This window comes from Primulina tabacum, chromosome 14 (genome assembly GCF_025594145.1).
Source record: "Primulina tabacum isolate GXHZ01 chromosome 14, ASM2559414v2, whole genome shotgun sequence".
NCBI lineage: Eukaryota > Viridiplantae > Streptophyta > Magnoliopsida > Lamiales > Gesneriaceae > Primulina > Primulina tabacum.
Window position 1 is genome coordinate 37,631,384 of NC_134563.1, and position 16,985 is coordinate 37,648,368.

General features: G+C 35.6%; 1 pseudogene; it reads left to right on the forward strand.

The window, feature by feature from the left end:
• The first annotated feature begins 2,667 nt into the window (after positions 1–2,667).
• Positions 2,668–6,537, forward strand: LOC142524751 (AP2-like ethylene-responsive transcription factor ANT; annotated as a pseudogene).
• The last annotated feature ends 10,448 nt before the right edge of the window (positions 6,538–16,985 follow it).

Below are 16,985 nucleotides of genomic sequence, written 5' to 3' on the forward strand. Positions count from 1 at the left end.
GTTCCAGGCTAAACGGTGGGGGCGGTTCATTACAAAATAGAAACAAGCAGGGCGCAGCGGGTCTCCATCCCTGTCCTTTTCACTTTCATGTACAAACACTATAAAATTTAAAGACCAGCAGCTCCCCATGTATTTTCTCATTATATATTCTGCGATTTCTTAAACAATACTGAAATTATGTATGTAAATTTTCATTATTTGTCTCAATTTTATGGAGAAAAGCCAATATATAATTTAAAGGAATATCTTTTATAGTTAAAATACAAATTTAGTAGCTTTAAATACAATGATTTGCATGCCCCAATAATTTGGTAAGACAGGCATTGCATTTCTGTGTTAAAATTGGTGGATTCGCTCATCATTGCCGCATAATAATAATAATAATCGAAAAATGGGAAAAAGTGTTGCTACTCCATCCATCCGCTCTTGCTTTCTTTTCCCTCCCAAAAACTTTCTTTCATTAAAGATTCAAACCAAATCATTTACATTTGAAAATCTGTCTCCAAATAATTAAAACTTTCATGCACTTTGCATGCAAATAACCCACACGCACGGGATATGTGAATTTATATTTTGAAAGCATAATGAATCCTACTTAGAAATCAATCATCATAATTACATCCTCAAACTTACAACTCTTGGCGAACATTAATGTATTCAATTAATAATTTGCAAAAGGATTTAATTTCCTTAATTAATCCATTGGCAAAGTGATGCATCGGAAATTAATTACTATAATTAACTTACATTAAGAAAAAAGATTATTTGTATTATCTCTAAAGACATTATGATTTTATCGAGGCCTTTGATAATCACTCAGGGAGTAAAAACAGACCCACCTCTACTTTCTCTCTTTAAGACCATCTTCAATCCATATCCTCTATTTTTCATCCTCTATCATCCAAAACATTCTTCAACTCATATCCTCTAAATATTACCAAATACTCTATTTATTTAATTTATTTCATTTTCAACCCATATCCTCTAAATATTACCAAATACTTTCTTTTTTTAAATTATTTCATTTTCGAATGCACATACATTGACATATAATTAATTAATTTTATAATATATTATTTAACTAAACTTAATTAATTCGCTAAATATGACACAACTACATGTATATTCGACTCGATATATTTAAAACAACGTTTGATCAACAAGATCGACCCACTTTGGTCGACCCAAACTTTATCTTGGTCGACCAAAGCATGGTGCTTTGGTTGGTCGACCAAAGCACGACCAAATTTGCTTTGGTCGACTCAAGTGTCGGTGTGTGAGTCGACCAAGTTTGTGTGTGGGTCGATCTTTTCTTTCAAGTCATCAGTGGATCGATAAGCAGTGATATTTTCCTAATTTTTTTTCAAAAGGACTATATTGCAATTTTAAAAATGTATATTTTGTAATTATTTTCCACCCCTTTTCAATCCTTTATATGAACAGTGATACTCCATAAATAGGGAGGATCACTGTTGCATATTCTAAAATGGATGAAAAAAATATAGCACGGTTGGAGAAGATTTCATCCTCCATAATGGAGCAATGCTCCATTACGGAGGACGATTGGAGATGCCCTAAGCAGGTGTTGACTAATACACTACTATTTCTAAAAAAAGGAATTTAATTACTAATTATTCCGAGATACTAAATTTAGATTATAAGCAAATCTGCTTAAATATGACAGATTATTATTATTAGATTTTAATATTGATATATAACATCCATCTGTCTCTATAAAATTTTTGAATTTGTATAACATAAGCTAGAGGTATATCTATTGTTTAGATTTTTCTATGTAATTGAAGTCATTAATTTGGAGCGTGGAAAGTCGTAAGTAGCCTCGTACAAACGACAATATGTTAAGGACTAAAGGAGTGTGTATGTATTATGGTACAGAAAAGAAAAGGCTGTAGAGCATGAAGTGACTGAATGGGCAGGCAGATCTACAGATCCTGTCCGTCAAATCTAGCTAGCCACTGTAATTAATTTTATAAAAAGTAAAAATGTCCTTTTATTTTACCATTTCTGAGCATCCTTTCATCCCATTGGCCCTTTAAACCACTAGATTCACTATAACAATTACACATTGACAAAATGACATTAGGAGATTTTTTTTTTATTGAAAATTCTTGCATGTTATTTTGTTTTTGAAAATAAATTATTGCATATTCTATTATTATATACATAAACTTATAAATGCTTTATTACCCGAATATTAAAGTTCATTGTTCAAAAAATTAAAGGTTACATACATTTCAAATTTTAAATTTTATTTGTTTAGTCGTCAAAAGGATGGGATAAAATAATAAAAGAAAACACATACCGAAGAATAATTTAAGATAAAAATAAATATCGATATAATTTTGAACATTTTAAGAATGTTTTTGATAAATATTTTCTTATGTTTATGAGTTTTAAAATAAGTATTTAAGAAAGATACTAGCTCATCATTAATAATTGAGAAAAGAAAAGGAAATTCAACAACAAACAGAAACTAAAAGGACAGAAATGAAAGATTCAGTAATATATATAAAACTGGACTAAAAGATCCAATGTTGGATCAAGATACATGCCAAATGTTTTAAATCCCATCGTGGGTTTTAAGTAAGTTTAAGATTTTATTTTAAGTAAGTTTAAGATTTTAATAACAAAGGTTTTTTTTTTAAAGTAGCGAGAGTGTCTTAATTCTTCGTTAGAAGATACCACATTGCTTTTGGAGTATGCATATATAAATATGTACACAGATCCCCATAGATTGCAGAGAGGAATGCTACCCATTTCCCAGCATATGTTGCTTGCTCAACTTCATTCCTTTTGTTTAGTTTAAAGGGACCAGTTTCTTATATTCGTGGATTGGTAACATAAAAAATAAAAAAATTTCTTGCTAAATCTTTTGGGCTTCTCTCTTGTTTTCTCTTCGTCTCCATGTTTTTTTGGTTTAACCAGAAGATTATTGAAATGATTGCTCTATGTTCACCCAATGATTGACTCCTTGTCTTCAAGAACTGGAAAAAAAATAGCGTGCGTGTAAAGTCGAAGATGAAGCCCTTAAACAACGACAGCAATGGCAGCAATAATAACTGGTTGGGATTTTCTCTGTCACCACACATGAGAATGGAGGCTAACCATACCTCTAATGAGGTTGCAGCAGCAAGCTTCTGCCTTTCTTCTTCTCACCTCCACAATTCTGCACTGAGTTATGGTGTAGCTGAAAATGGTATCTTTCACTCCCCCCTGTCAGTAATGCCACTCAAATCTGATGGCTCTCTTTGCATTATGGAAGCTCTTTCTAAATCACAATCTGGAGGTCAGTTTTTAGATTTTATGTCTAGTTTGAGATTTAGTTTTCAGCTTAAATGGCTACTTTGTAGTGAATCATGGGTTTTCTCTCTTCTTTGTGTTGTCTGGTGTAGCTATGGTGCCTAATTCTTCTCCAAAACTTGAAAACTTCTTGGGAGGCGCAACAATGGCTAATCATCAATATGGCTCCACTGCCTTCTCCTCAAAGGGATGCTATGGTTTTAAGCCTAGACAGTGCATTTTACAATCAAGAATCTTATAGACAGCAAAATCACTTCTATTCTGTCCTTAACTGCAATACCATGTACCAAACAACTGAGGAACAGCCCAATATGTCCGAGGATGAAATCCCACGTTTGAAAGCATGGATGGATCAAAATCAAGTGCTTGAGAATCAGGTCAATAACAGCAATAATAATGATATGGTTAATGATAGAGTTGTGATGGGATGCGGAGATTTACAATCCTTAACTCTATCCATGAGTCCTGGTTCTCAGTCAAGCTGTGTTACTGCTTCAAGGCACATTTCACCCGCTGAAACTAATGAGGGTGTAACCATGGAAACTAAGAAGAGAGGGCTTGAGAAAATACCTCAGAAGCAAACAGTTCACAGGAAATCTATTGACACATTTGGACAAAGAACTTCACAGTACCGAGGAGTGACAAGGTGAGTGTGTTTCTTACTTTGACCTTGCGGTATCATGATTACAGTATTAGTAGTTATTGTTGCCTTTTTTCAATATGAAAAGTTTTAAGATATGGTAGAATTTCTTGCATTTCTTCAACTTCTATATTCATTTGTTGTTTCTTCCTCCTCTCCCCTCCCTCCATCCCCCACCGCCTCTATTTTCAAGATTTGGTTTGATTTCTATCGATTTTGGGCATTATTAAGTGTAATCTCTACTTGATTTGCAATTTTTTTTGCCGTTATATGATTATGCCCAAAGGCATAGGTGGACCGGCCGATATGAAGCTCACTTGTGGGATAACACTTGTAAGAAAGAGGGGCAAACGAGAAAAGGAAGGCAAGGTACTTATCAAGACAAGAAACCAATGGACTTTTCCGCTGATTTTATGAAACCGATGAATTGAGACTTCGACATTTGCTTCATTTTAAAGTTCTAACCCCTTTTATATTTGGTCTCTTTTTGTTCTGCCTATGCTGTTTCCATCAAATTGCGTAATCTCAGTTTATCTCGGTAAGAACATCTTCTTATTGCAAGATAAAAAATCATTGGTTTAATGTGAGGATTCTGTATAGATATATTGAATTCATAATTTGCTATTGATAATGAATATTTAGGAGGATATGATATGGAAGAGAAAGCTGCAAGAGCTTATGATCTTGCTGCTCTTAAGTATTGGGGTGCTTCAACCCACATCAACTTTCCGGTATGTATCGATTTGTACTTCAGTTATATGATACGTACGTCTCCAGAGTTTAGTTATGTTATTGCTGTTGTCACAGTTGGAAAACTACCATCATGAACTCGAGGAAATGAAAAACATGACTCGGCAGGAGTACGTCGCTCACTTGAGAAGGTGAATTCTTTGATGACTTTGTAAGGCTCACTCCTCGAGTTTGGTCGCTATAAAATTATATCTCTTATATCATTTTCAGGAGAAGTAGTGGATTTTCAAGAGGTGCTTCTATGTACAGAGGCGTCACAAGGTTGATTCCGATTCTATTTTCACTTATATTATATTACTCAATGACTATCTGTGCATATTGAAAGCCTCGACGTAAAGTAAAGTAAAAATATTGTGTTTTATATATCATCTTTATATTTTTGAGGATTATGTAGATGGAGTTAAGGTTTGTGTTTGCCGACAGGCATCATCAGCATGGCAGATGGCAAGCGAGGATTGGTCGAGTAGCCGGAAACAAGGACCTCTATCTTGGAACTTTCAGTAAGTTATGATGAATGAAGTTTTTTGTGTTTGATATTTTCAAATTTTCTGGCAGTTAAATTTTTTTATTTTGGCATGATTTTACTCCAGTTCTTGTCTGTAAGCCGGAAATATGTATGAACATTGTTTGTACTTGCTAGATTCCGGCATTATTCAGGGCCTATTGGACTCGGTTTTATGTCTTTATTTGCTTTCATGCTTCTCCTTTATCGGTGTATGCTTTTATAAGGCTGACCATACATCAACTTTGACTCTGAGGGACTGGTTTTAGTGGGACTATAACTTTTCTTAAGGCTGTTTGTACGAGACAAAATGGTAAAGATGATAAAATGGTCTGTCTTTATGTGATTTCTTGATTATAATTTGAGTTTTGTGTGAAGAAAAATTTTTAATTTGCTCAATCTGTTATGCAGGTACTCAAGAGGAAGCTGCTGAAGCTTATGACATTGCTGCGATTAAATTCCGGGGCGCAAATGCTGTCACTAACTTTGATATATCTCGGTACGATGTGGAGAAAATTATGGCAAGCAACACATTGCCTACTGGAGAGATAGCAAGGCGAAACAAGGACAGGGACCCTATTGTAGAGGTGCCGGTCATTGAGTACAACCCAGTCGTTCCCGGGAACGCTGAATGTGCCCAAGTCAAAAGTATCGGAAATGTCCCTGATTGGAAAATCGTGCTGCACAATCAAGAAAATCCAACACCACAACCGAATAACGTGAGAACCATGAACATTGGGAACTATCAAAATTATCCTTTCTCGGTCGGTCTGCATGATCTGATGGGCATTGACACCAGCCAAACGATGGTGGATGAGTCGAGCACTCATGTGATTCAACACTTTTCAAATCCATCTTCTCTGGCTACGAGTCTTAGCAGCTCGAGGGAGGCCAGCCCTGACAAAAAACGAACCCCTATCGTGTTTGCAAGTTTGGGTTCAAGCAATATCAATTCTTGGATCCCTACTGCACAGCTGAGGCATGTGCCACTCACTATGGCTCAGTTGCCTGTTTTTGCGTCCTGGGACGATGCATGAATGTAATTGTCTGGACGATGAGGATGTAATGGCGAAAAAGAAAAGATGAAAATGGAATTTGGTAGCTTTTTGTGTGAGGGAGACAAGGTGGAGCCAGTTATGTGTTTGTGAATTTAAGTGTTTGGAAACTTTTCCAAACTTAAAAAAAAAAAGCTTTTTGCTAATGGGATCAAGATTTTGCGAAATGGAGGGAATGTTTAATATGATTATAAGGGAATTTCATGATTAATTGTTTTGCAAGTGAATCAGCTTTAATTTCTCTTTTTTCTACATGTCAAGTACAAAAAAACCAGCTCATGTTCCGGCAATAATGAAAGAAAAAGCTTAATGCTTTGACCAAAATATCAAGATTTCACATGTTCGTAAATTTACATTACAAAATCATTTCCATAATCACTTTTTTTATCACAGGAGTGGACCTATATATGAATGCTGTTGGATAAATTTCATGTGTATTATTGACAAAATATAATAAAATCAAAAACATTATCTCTTTCTTTAAAAAAATATATCCTACTTGGCTTTACCAAAAGGCAAGAGACATTCCCTCCCATAATTCAAAAAGGAGTGGGAAGGAGATTCTTTGATTAGAGGGGATTTTAGTCGGCACGCTTTTGAATTTACAGGGGATATTATGTTAAGATATTGATTCCACTTGCTGCTATGTTGGACTTTGAAAGCAAAATTATGTCCTCATATGCCACTTTATCATCCTATTATTTTAAAGAGCAGGTCTCTTGTGAAACGGTCTCACAAATCTTTATCTGTGAGACGAGTCAATCTTACCTATATTCACAATTAAAAATATTATTCTTAACATAAAAAATAATATTTTTTCATGAATGATCCAAATAAAATATACGTATAATAAAATACAACCGATGAGACCGTCTTTTCTCTATCTCAAATATATCACATTTATTGCCACGATAATTAATTGAAAAAATAAACAAAATATGAAATATATTTTCAACCTTCTATATTTAAGAGTTCAAAATAGGATAAAAATAAACGAGCCAAAGAAACTTGGTTTGTTGAAAATTAATATTTAAAACATGTATGTTGAATATTTGAATGTTGAAAATAAGAGTTGTAAATATTGAAAATTAGTGTGTGATGATGTAGGTAATGATGAATTTATTTTTGGATTATTTGTAAACAAATTCTATAAATAGTCTCACCAGTTGTGAAAAAATTCACAAGTGAGTAGAGGGAAAAATTTTATAAAGTGTGTAGTTTGGTAAATTTTGAGAGTTTGAGATTTTTACTTTTTACCATAAATTTTTATTTTTTCATAACAGTGTTTTTTTTTAATTAATTAAAACTTTTGGGTGGGGTTTCTATTTTTCTTTTATATGGAGAGAAAGAAGCTATCGACAAACTTGTGTTGGTGTGCATATATTTCAATCTGCATTATATGTTATGAGGCGACAAGGAGGAAATAATGCCACAAAATATGGTAAAATGACGCCACTTAAAGTTAATATTAGGTTCGTGTTTTCTTCCTGAATAAATATTATTGGTCAGCAGGCGATTCCCCTATTTTTTATTTTAATTTGATTTTTTTTTAAGTACGATCTCCATCTAAAAGTCAATAATATACCAAAAAACATGGAGTGAAATTAGTGTTCCAAAAATTACATGTACTAATGTTCATTTATTTCGAATCGAGAGACGAGACTTTCAATTATAATAAGACGACTGTCTTTTCGTTGGACCCAATATCATGAGCCTATCTATTTAAATACAACTTTTTGCTTATTAATTTTTTTTTAAGACCGCGTCATTATCACTTTAACAAAAACTATAGCTAGTGGTAATCGTAACACCATGGTTCGATCGCCCTATCAAACAAGAACAATTATCGCACCCAACATTTTTTACAAAAGTGAAACCCAAGAAAATATAATTTCTAACTATCTCTGTGGGGACCCGGACGCTAATTAATTCCTTAATCGTCTTTAGGAATAATTCAAACAATTATAATAAACAAGGTCTAATTTTTTTTTAAATAAAAAGCGGAAACGTAATGTAATTCAATTCAAATTACATATTAAACATAATTACACAAATCTTGTATTATCTACAAGAATTCAACTAGGTTCAACTATATATCAGTGCTGAATCCTAAGTTGCTTCGAAGCCCGGATCTCCACGCTATCTAGTCGAGCCTCGTTCTCTTCTTGACCCTGATTCTATCCTACCTGTTGCCATGCACACATACAAACAAGACAACAGCCGGATAACTCCGGTGAGAATTGCATTCTCAGTATAAATCATGTATACATGCAATCATAAAAACAATATAAAAACATATAACAAATATGTCTAACATGTATTCAAATCAGAATATAAATCCATATCAAGAATAAATCCTATTCTAAACATGTACCATCATCAGGAACATAACTCATCATGTACCATATTCAGGAACATAATCAACATAACTCAATATACACTATCAATTAGACTCATGACGTCACATTTAAGACTAGACTCAATCCTAGTCTAGGGATCCCGGTTTCCAGAAGTTAGCATTTCCATATCGACCAACAGTAATAGAAAAGACTCCAGTTCTATCCATGTCGATAGGGTATCGATCACCAGTAATAGAAGAAGCTCTGATTCTATCCACATCGATATAGTATCGATCACCAGTAATAGAAGAAACTCCAATTCTATCCACATCGATATAATATCGATCATCAATAATAGAAGAGTTACATTCTATCCACATCGATACAGTACCGATCACCAGTAATAGAAGAAGCCACATTTCTATCCACATCGATAGCCAACCATCCGGTGACAGACTTTGGCACTATCGCCAATACACTATCTTGTGACATCGTGCAATGTGCCCGTGGCGATCCCACCACTATCAGGCACTTCTGTCCCAAGATACTCGTCTAATACCTGCTATCTATCAATCAAGAGAACAAGTATATCAATCAAATCAATACAATAAGGTAGAGTATGTGATTTAGGGAAACTCGAGTCAAACCTCACTCGAGTTGTGCAATCCCAACTCAACATTAATTTATACCTTTATCTTCTCGGTCCGACGAAGACGAAGTATCGAAGTCAACTCTGTCCATACCCCATCTGATAATGACAATCGAATAGATACAATATCAGTATATAACTCAGTTCAAAACCTGTTCTGATCAATACTCAAATCAAAACATAATCTGATCAATGCCAATCGACATATGATACCACAATACAATCTCAACCAATACCGAATCTGATCAATATCAATTTACTGATGTTTTGACGGCATAAAAATACAGTCTCAATAACCCCGTCAATTCCAACACCACAGATATAATACCAGAACTCATAATCAATATCGATGCAATTCATAATTTCAATAATAACACCAATCTGACATCGAATCTTAATCAAATCGACTCCGAAAATCATAATAATTTCATAATCAGTCCGTTTCTTAATCTGACTTCGATTCTATGATGTCTAACATGTCAAGAACATCATATATGAATTCCATTCAATTCTGGCAATATCATAATTTCAAGACATATCAAAATGTAACAAAACTTACGTTCAATTGTAGCCTGCGTTGATAGGAACACAATACTGAAGTCGGATTACAATTCGGACAGACGGATTTTGAACGATTGTAACTTGAAGCACCAAAATCAATTTCCTTCGGTTTCCTCTTCTTTCAATTCTGAGGATTACGTTTGTTATATATATATATATATATATATATATATCATATGTTGCATGCCAAAGAAACGTGGCGACTCCTCAATCTGCATGTCTCGCGCATATGCGCGACCCCAACCGGCGCATATGCGCGAGACCTACTGGTCTCGATGCGCTGCTTCACAACTGCTGGCGCATATGCGCGCCTCAACTCCGCGCATATGCGCCAAAGGTTCTGTCTCAAAACTTTGGCTACAGGACTACTCGCGCATATGCGCGCACACAAGTCGCGCATATGCGCGAGACCTTCTGGTCACGCACCACTCTTTCCGCACAACTCGCGCATATGCGCGCCTCCATCCGGCGCATATGCGCCGCCATGCTCGCGCATGTACGCGCATTCCAGCCGCGCATGTGCGCGAGTACACACCTTTGCACATATATTCACGTCTTTTCTCGTCTTTCCCGGTCCACTCCGTTCCGTCTATAATTACTTCAATTAATCAAGAAATCATCCCAGAATAATCTCAGATTACGGTAAATATACCCCAAATCATTTCCGATTACGGTAATCAAATTCTCGGGCCTTACATTTCTCCCCCTCTAAGATATGATTTCGTCCTCGAAATCACGGGCAATCAAATCAGATAAAGAAGAAATGTATACTAGAGGTTACTTCAGAAAATTCATTCTATCAAACCATTCTGATAAAATTACTTGCAAATACTGGCTATACAACACTCGTATATACCAATCAACAGCTCATACCAAATCAATATCATCAGCTGTTATCAAATGCAATCTCAGATATCACCGTAATATCATTCCCATTCAGAAAAAAATCCACAGTACTCACTGTACAATACCTCGACTAGAGCTATCTCGATACTCATCTAATAGCTATTATTGTACAATAATTCATAAAGTGACAAGATCTCAGGTCACTAGTGCTAAAATCCAGCACTACAGTTCCTGGATATCCTCCAGTATCTAGATAGTTCACTCCAACTATCCGTCAATCCATAATCCATAGATAAAACATCATGCTATACATTCTGCCAAAAGTTTAAAATCAACCAAAAATCACGGTATAATATAATTAACTCTGGCATTCAATACCATCTGACCCCTTTTCTGACTTACCTCTCAGTCGTTTTGTCATATCTGTACGTCATCCTGTACAATATAACATCCGCAGATTTGAACAATCGTTCAATAGTAATCACATCATATCACCGTCATAGCAAGATTTTCGATAGTTTCATCACGAAATTCATAGAAATGTACCCCCATTTCTATTCAAGAATCGATAATATGTATAACCAATTTCCTGGTTTCTATCTTCCTGTCTTCATCTGTTAGCGATTTAGACATTTCAATACAACTCTGACATAACTGATTTCGTTTATTTACATCAAAACTGTCCGTTCGTATTATCACACATTTCTTGTTGCTAGAATAATACGGAATCTACTACCGTGTGCCTCTGACAATACCTGTCATTTCAAATTCAAAATATCTAGCACAAACAATTCAGCTAATTATATAAAATAAAGCATTACCTACCTGGTATTCTGATTGACACATTGTTCTGACTATCGAAATCAAGTTCTGAACAATATGATTAAACTTCGGAACTGCTGTAATTTTCAACATCAGCTCTAAGCCGGCTTGACTGTATATAATCTCAATGGTTTATATAATCAGTCATTATACTATCTTCAGATATCACAGATTCTGAATGTAATATGTTACAATCTGGATTCATAGCCGAACAATTCTGTATACAACAATCTCAGTTCCCAGAATATTCAATACAAATTTCAACTGTTCAATTTAATCAATCATACGCTGCGAATATATCAAAATATCATAGATAAAACGAGCATAAGGTCATCAGAACACTTCGGAACACAGGATTTATCAACCCATATACAGAACTGAAGTATTTCTCAGAGAAACACATAATCAGATGTAACTCTAACTCTCAGGCAGTGAATCTTCTAACTGACATTTCAGTTCTTTCAATTCAATCAATATCATTCTGTACAGAAGTCTAAAATGAAAGCCATACCTGATATCAAATCAAGGCTGAAGTCACTCTCCCTGATATAAGACAAATCCGGAATTTCATATGGAACGACTATAGCAACTTTCCTGCTACTGACAAATCATTCCCAGACAGGCTCAACTTCAGTAATCAACTGAATACATAAAGAATTACTCCATTCTTTTCGATAATCATCGAATCATACATAATACGGATATAAATGAATTCAAAATCGAGAATCCTTACCGTATATCATTCGTTCATCGGCCATTTCAGGTCCGAATCTTACCATCTCCTGGCAAGAATCTATAATAGTCTGTACTTGTTAGCATATCAATATCAATAATGTAATCAAAATTAGATAACACAAGTACAATACAATCTAATTCAATCTCATTCTCTTTTTACTGCAGTACCCAATATATCACAGAATTCACTGATATCAATTCCTTTCCCCAAAAGGTACAAGGATCAATACTACAGTAATACAGACCCAGCAGGTACAACATATATCAATACAACTCAGTCAAAGATAATCGTAGGGAATGCATTAGTATATATCAATACATATGCAATATAATCATAACAGATTATTACCTGCCACTATATAATCACATGTGTCCTGGGTCTGTTCCTCGATCACTACCACCAGATGATTCTGCTCCCTGAAATCTTCGGGAACCTTTCTGTGGACAGACTTTAGCAAAGTGTCCTTGCTGTTTACAGATATTGCACCGACCAGTCACTCCCTGGCACTGCTCCATGGGATGTCTCCCTCCGCAAGTCCTGCAATAAACTCCAGTATAACTCGGGCTAGAACCACTGGAGCTAGATGAACCACTCGGTCCGCTTCCTAACTTCTTAAACTGTTTCTTTCGAGCTTTCAATTGTTCCTGCTTTCCACCACTGCTGCTGCCAATCTCGAGTCTGGACGGCAGTAGTTGTGGTATCGATGTGGGAAGAACATATGAAACTTCTTTTTGTCTTATCAGAACGGTTTCTGCTCTTCTGGCTCGATTCAGAGTATCAGCAAAATTACTCGGTGGTTTCACATTCACCAATGTGCGTATCTCCGGATTCAATCCCAGGATAAACTGATTAGATACAGCTGTATCATTTCTAGCCACTTGAGGAGCAAAATGTAGTAAGGTGAAAAACTGGGCCAAATACTCATCGACATTCAACTGACCCTGTCTTAAATTTATAAACTCTGCACCTTTATCCTCTCTGTATGATAGAGGTACAAATCTTTGATAAAATTCGACTTTGAAAATTTTCCACGTAATCATGGAACCACTCTGTGCTATGGCTTCCCTAGTTACCAGCCACCAACTCCTAGCGGCTTCCCGTAGTTGATTCCCAACCAGTTTAACTCTACAATCATCTGTGAACCCCAGAAATTCAAATAACATTTCTATATCCTCCAGCCAATTCTCACAATCGCCTGGTGCCTCAATACCCCTCAGAATCGGCGGTTGAAATGACCGAAATCTCATCAACTGTGTTTCCATCAGAGTTTCTGATACATCCATCAGATCAGTCGAAGTACTACCTCGTTCTCGCACTCTTCCAGGAGGAATATCTGATAATCACAGATGTTAGTGGTAACAGGAGACAAATCCGTCTCAATCCCAATCCTGATCAGCTTATCTCTGATCAAGAATTGGTTCTGATCCAGTTTCAACTAATACATATTACCAAATCAACTCAGATATCCAGGTAACATGTAGCTTAATAGCCAGTAAAAACATACTGAAATCTTAGCATATACAATATAATTTCAACATTATATTCAATCATATGCTATATAAATCCAGGCAGTAAAACATAATATCATGCTAGCATACACAATGTAAATCAACATTATAAGTAAATCACATGCTAGCAATCACATGCAGGAAAGATAACTCAATCTACACCGCTCACTCTCTTCTATCTTAATTTCAAGAACTACAGTTCTAGAACCTACTGTTCTGGAACCTAATGCTCTGATACCACATGTTGTGGGGACCCGGACGCTAATTAATTCCTTAATCGTCTTTAGAAATAATTCAAATAATTATAATAAACAGGGTCTAAATTTTTTTTTAAATAAAAAGCGAAAACGTAATGTAATTCAATTCAAATTACATATTAAACATAATTACACAAATCTTGTATTATCTACAAGAATTCAACTAGGTTCAACTATATATCAGTGCTGAATCATAAGTTGCTTCGAATCCCGGATCTCCACGCTATCTAGTCCAGCCTCGTTCTCTTCTTGACCCTGATCCTATCCCACATGTTGCCATGCACACATACAAACAAGACAACAGCCGGATAACTCCGGTGAGAATTACATTCTCAGTATAAATCATGTATACATGCAATCATAAAAACAATATAAAAGCATATAACAGATATGTCTAACATGTATTCAAATCAGAATATAAATCCATATCAAGAATAAATCCTATTCTAAACATGTACCATCATCAGGAACATAACTCATCATGTACCATATTCAGGAACATAATCAACATAACTCAATATACACTATCAGTTAGACTCATGACGTCACATTTAAGACTAGACTCAATCCTAGTCTAGGGATCACGGTTTCCAGAAGTTAGCATTCCCATATCGACCAACAGTAATAGAAAAGACTCCAGTTCTATCCACCTCGATAGGGTATCGATCACCAGTAATAGAAGAAGCTCTGATTCTATCCACATCGATATAGTATCGATCACCAGTAATAGAAGAAACTCCAATTCTATCCACATCGATATAATATCGATCATCAGTAATAGAAGAGTTACATTCTATCCACATCGATACAGTACCGATCACCAGTAATAGAAGAAGCCACATTTCTATCCACATCGATAGCCAACCATCCGGTGACAGACTTTGGCACTATCGCCAATACACTATCTTGTGACATCGTGCAATGTGCCCGTGGCGATCCCACCACTATCAGGCACTTCTGTCCCAAGATACTCGTCTAATACCTGCTATCTATCAATCAAGAGAACAAGTATATCAATCAAATCAATACAATAAGGTAGAGTATGTGATTTAGGGAAACTCGAGTCAAACCTCACTCGAGTTGTGCAATCCCAACTCAACATTAATTTATACCTTTATCTTCTCGGTCCGACGAAGACGAAGTATCGAAGTCAACTCTGTCCATACCCCATCTGATAATGACAATCGAATAGATACAATATCAGTATATAACTCAGTTCAAAACCTGTTCTGATCAATACTCAAATCAAAACATAATCTGATCAATGCCAATCGACATACGATACCACAATAAAATCTCAACCAATACCGAATCTGATCAATATCAATTTACTGATGTTTTGACGGCATAAAAATACAGTCTCAATAACCCCGTCAATTCCAACACCACAGATATAATACCAGAACTCATAATCAATATCGATGCAATTCATAATTTCAATAATAACACCAATCTGATATCGAATCTTAATCAAATCGACTCCGAAAATCATAATAATTCCATAATCAGTCCGTTTCTTAATCTGACTTCGATTCTATGATGTCTAACATGTCAAGAACATCATATATGAATTCCATTCAATTCTGGCAATATCATAATTTCAAGACATATCAAAACGTAACAAAACTTACGTCCAGTTGTAGCCTGCGTTGATAGGAACACAGTACTGAAGTCGGATTACAATTCGGACAGACGGATTTTGAACGATTGTAACTTGAAGAACCAAAATCAATTTCCTTCGGTTTCCTCTTCTTTCAATTCTGAGGATTACGTTTGTTATATATATATATATATATATATATATATATATATATATATATATATATATATCATATGTTGCATGCCAAAGAAACGTGGCGACTCCTCAATCTGCATGTCTCGCGCATATGCGCGACCCCAACCGGCGCATATGCGCGAGACCTACTGGTCTCGATGCGCTGCTTCACAACTGCTGGCGCATATGCGCGCCTCAACTCCGCGCATATGCGCCAAAGGTTCTGTCTCAAAACTTTGGCTACAGGACTACTCGCGCATATGCGCGCACACAAGTCGCGCATATGCGCGAGACCTTCTGGTCACGCACCACTCTTTCCGCACAACTCGCGCATATGCGCGCCTCCATCCGGCGCATATGCGCCGCCATGCTCGCGCATGTACGCGCATTCCAGCCGCGCATGTGCGCGAGTACACACCTTTGCACATATATTCACGTCTTTTCTCGTCTTTCCCGGTCCACTCCGTTCCGTCTATAATTACTTCAATTAATCAAGAAATCATCCTAGAATAATCTCAGATTACGGTAAATATACCCCAAATCATTTTCGATTACGGTAATCAAATTCTCGGGCCTTACAATCTCGCACAATAAACTTTGTTTGACCACAATCGTAAGTGGTTTCTTTCATTTGTTAAATTTCTATATTTGTATCACAGACACATATCTTGTTCTGTTAACTAAATATTGAAAAGAGATGATCATATTCATTTACATTAGTTATTCGTAATTATATTACAAAAATCATGTTAATTTTTGGGTCAAAAAATTTAGAAATTTGAGTCGGATATTGTGATAGTGAATAAGGTTCAATGGGCGAATTTTTTTTTATTTATCAAGTGGCACCATTAAGGCATTTTTGGGTCAAAAAGGATTACACTTCAGCTGGAAATTTCGATAGAAAAGCAAATTAAAGTGTAGTTGTTCAATTCAATCATGTATGGAAATCACGAACATTTGATTCGAAATTCTTCACACTTTATTATTAGTCAAGATTCATGATTACGATTGCCAATTTATATGTTGCTTACAGTTGGACTTTGTGAAAAATAAAAACTTTGATTTTACGTAAGGATAAATGGACATTCAATCCAATCCAATTATTTTATATGACCAGACAAACTAACCTAAGTAACTTAAATTATTTTGATAGAAAGAACAAAAATATAAAAGCATATGTGTGAAGTGGACCTCTCCTCCGATGAGTTCCATTTACAGAGCTAAA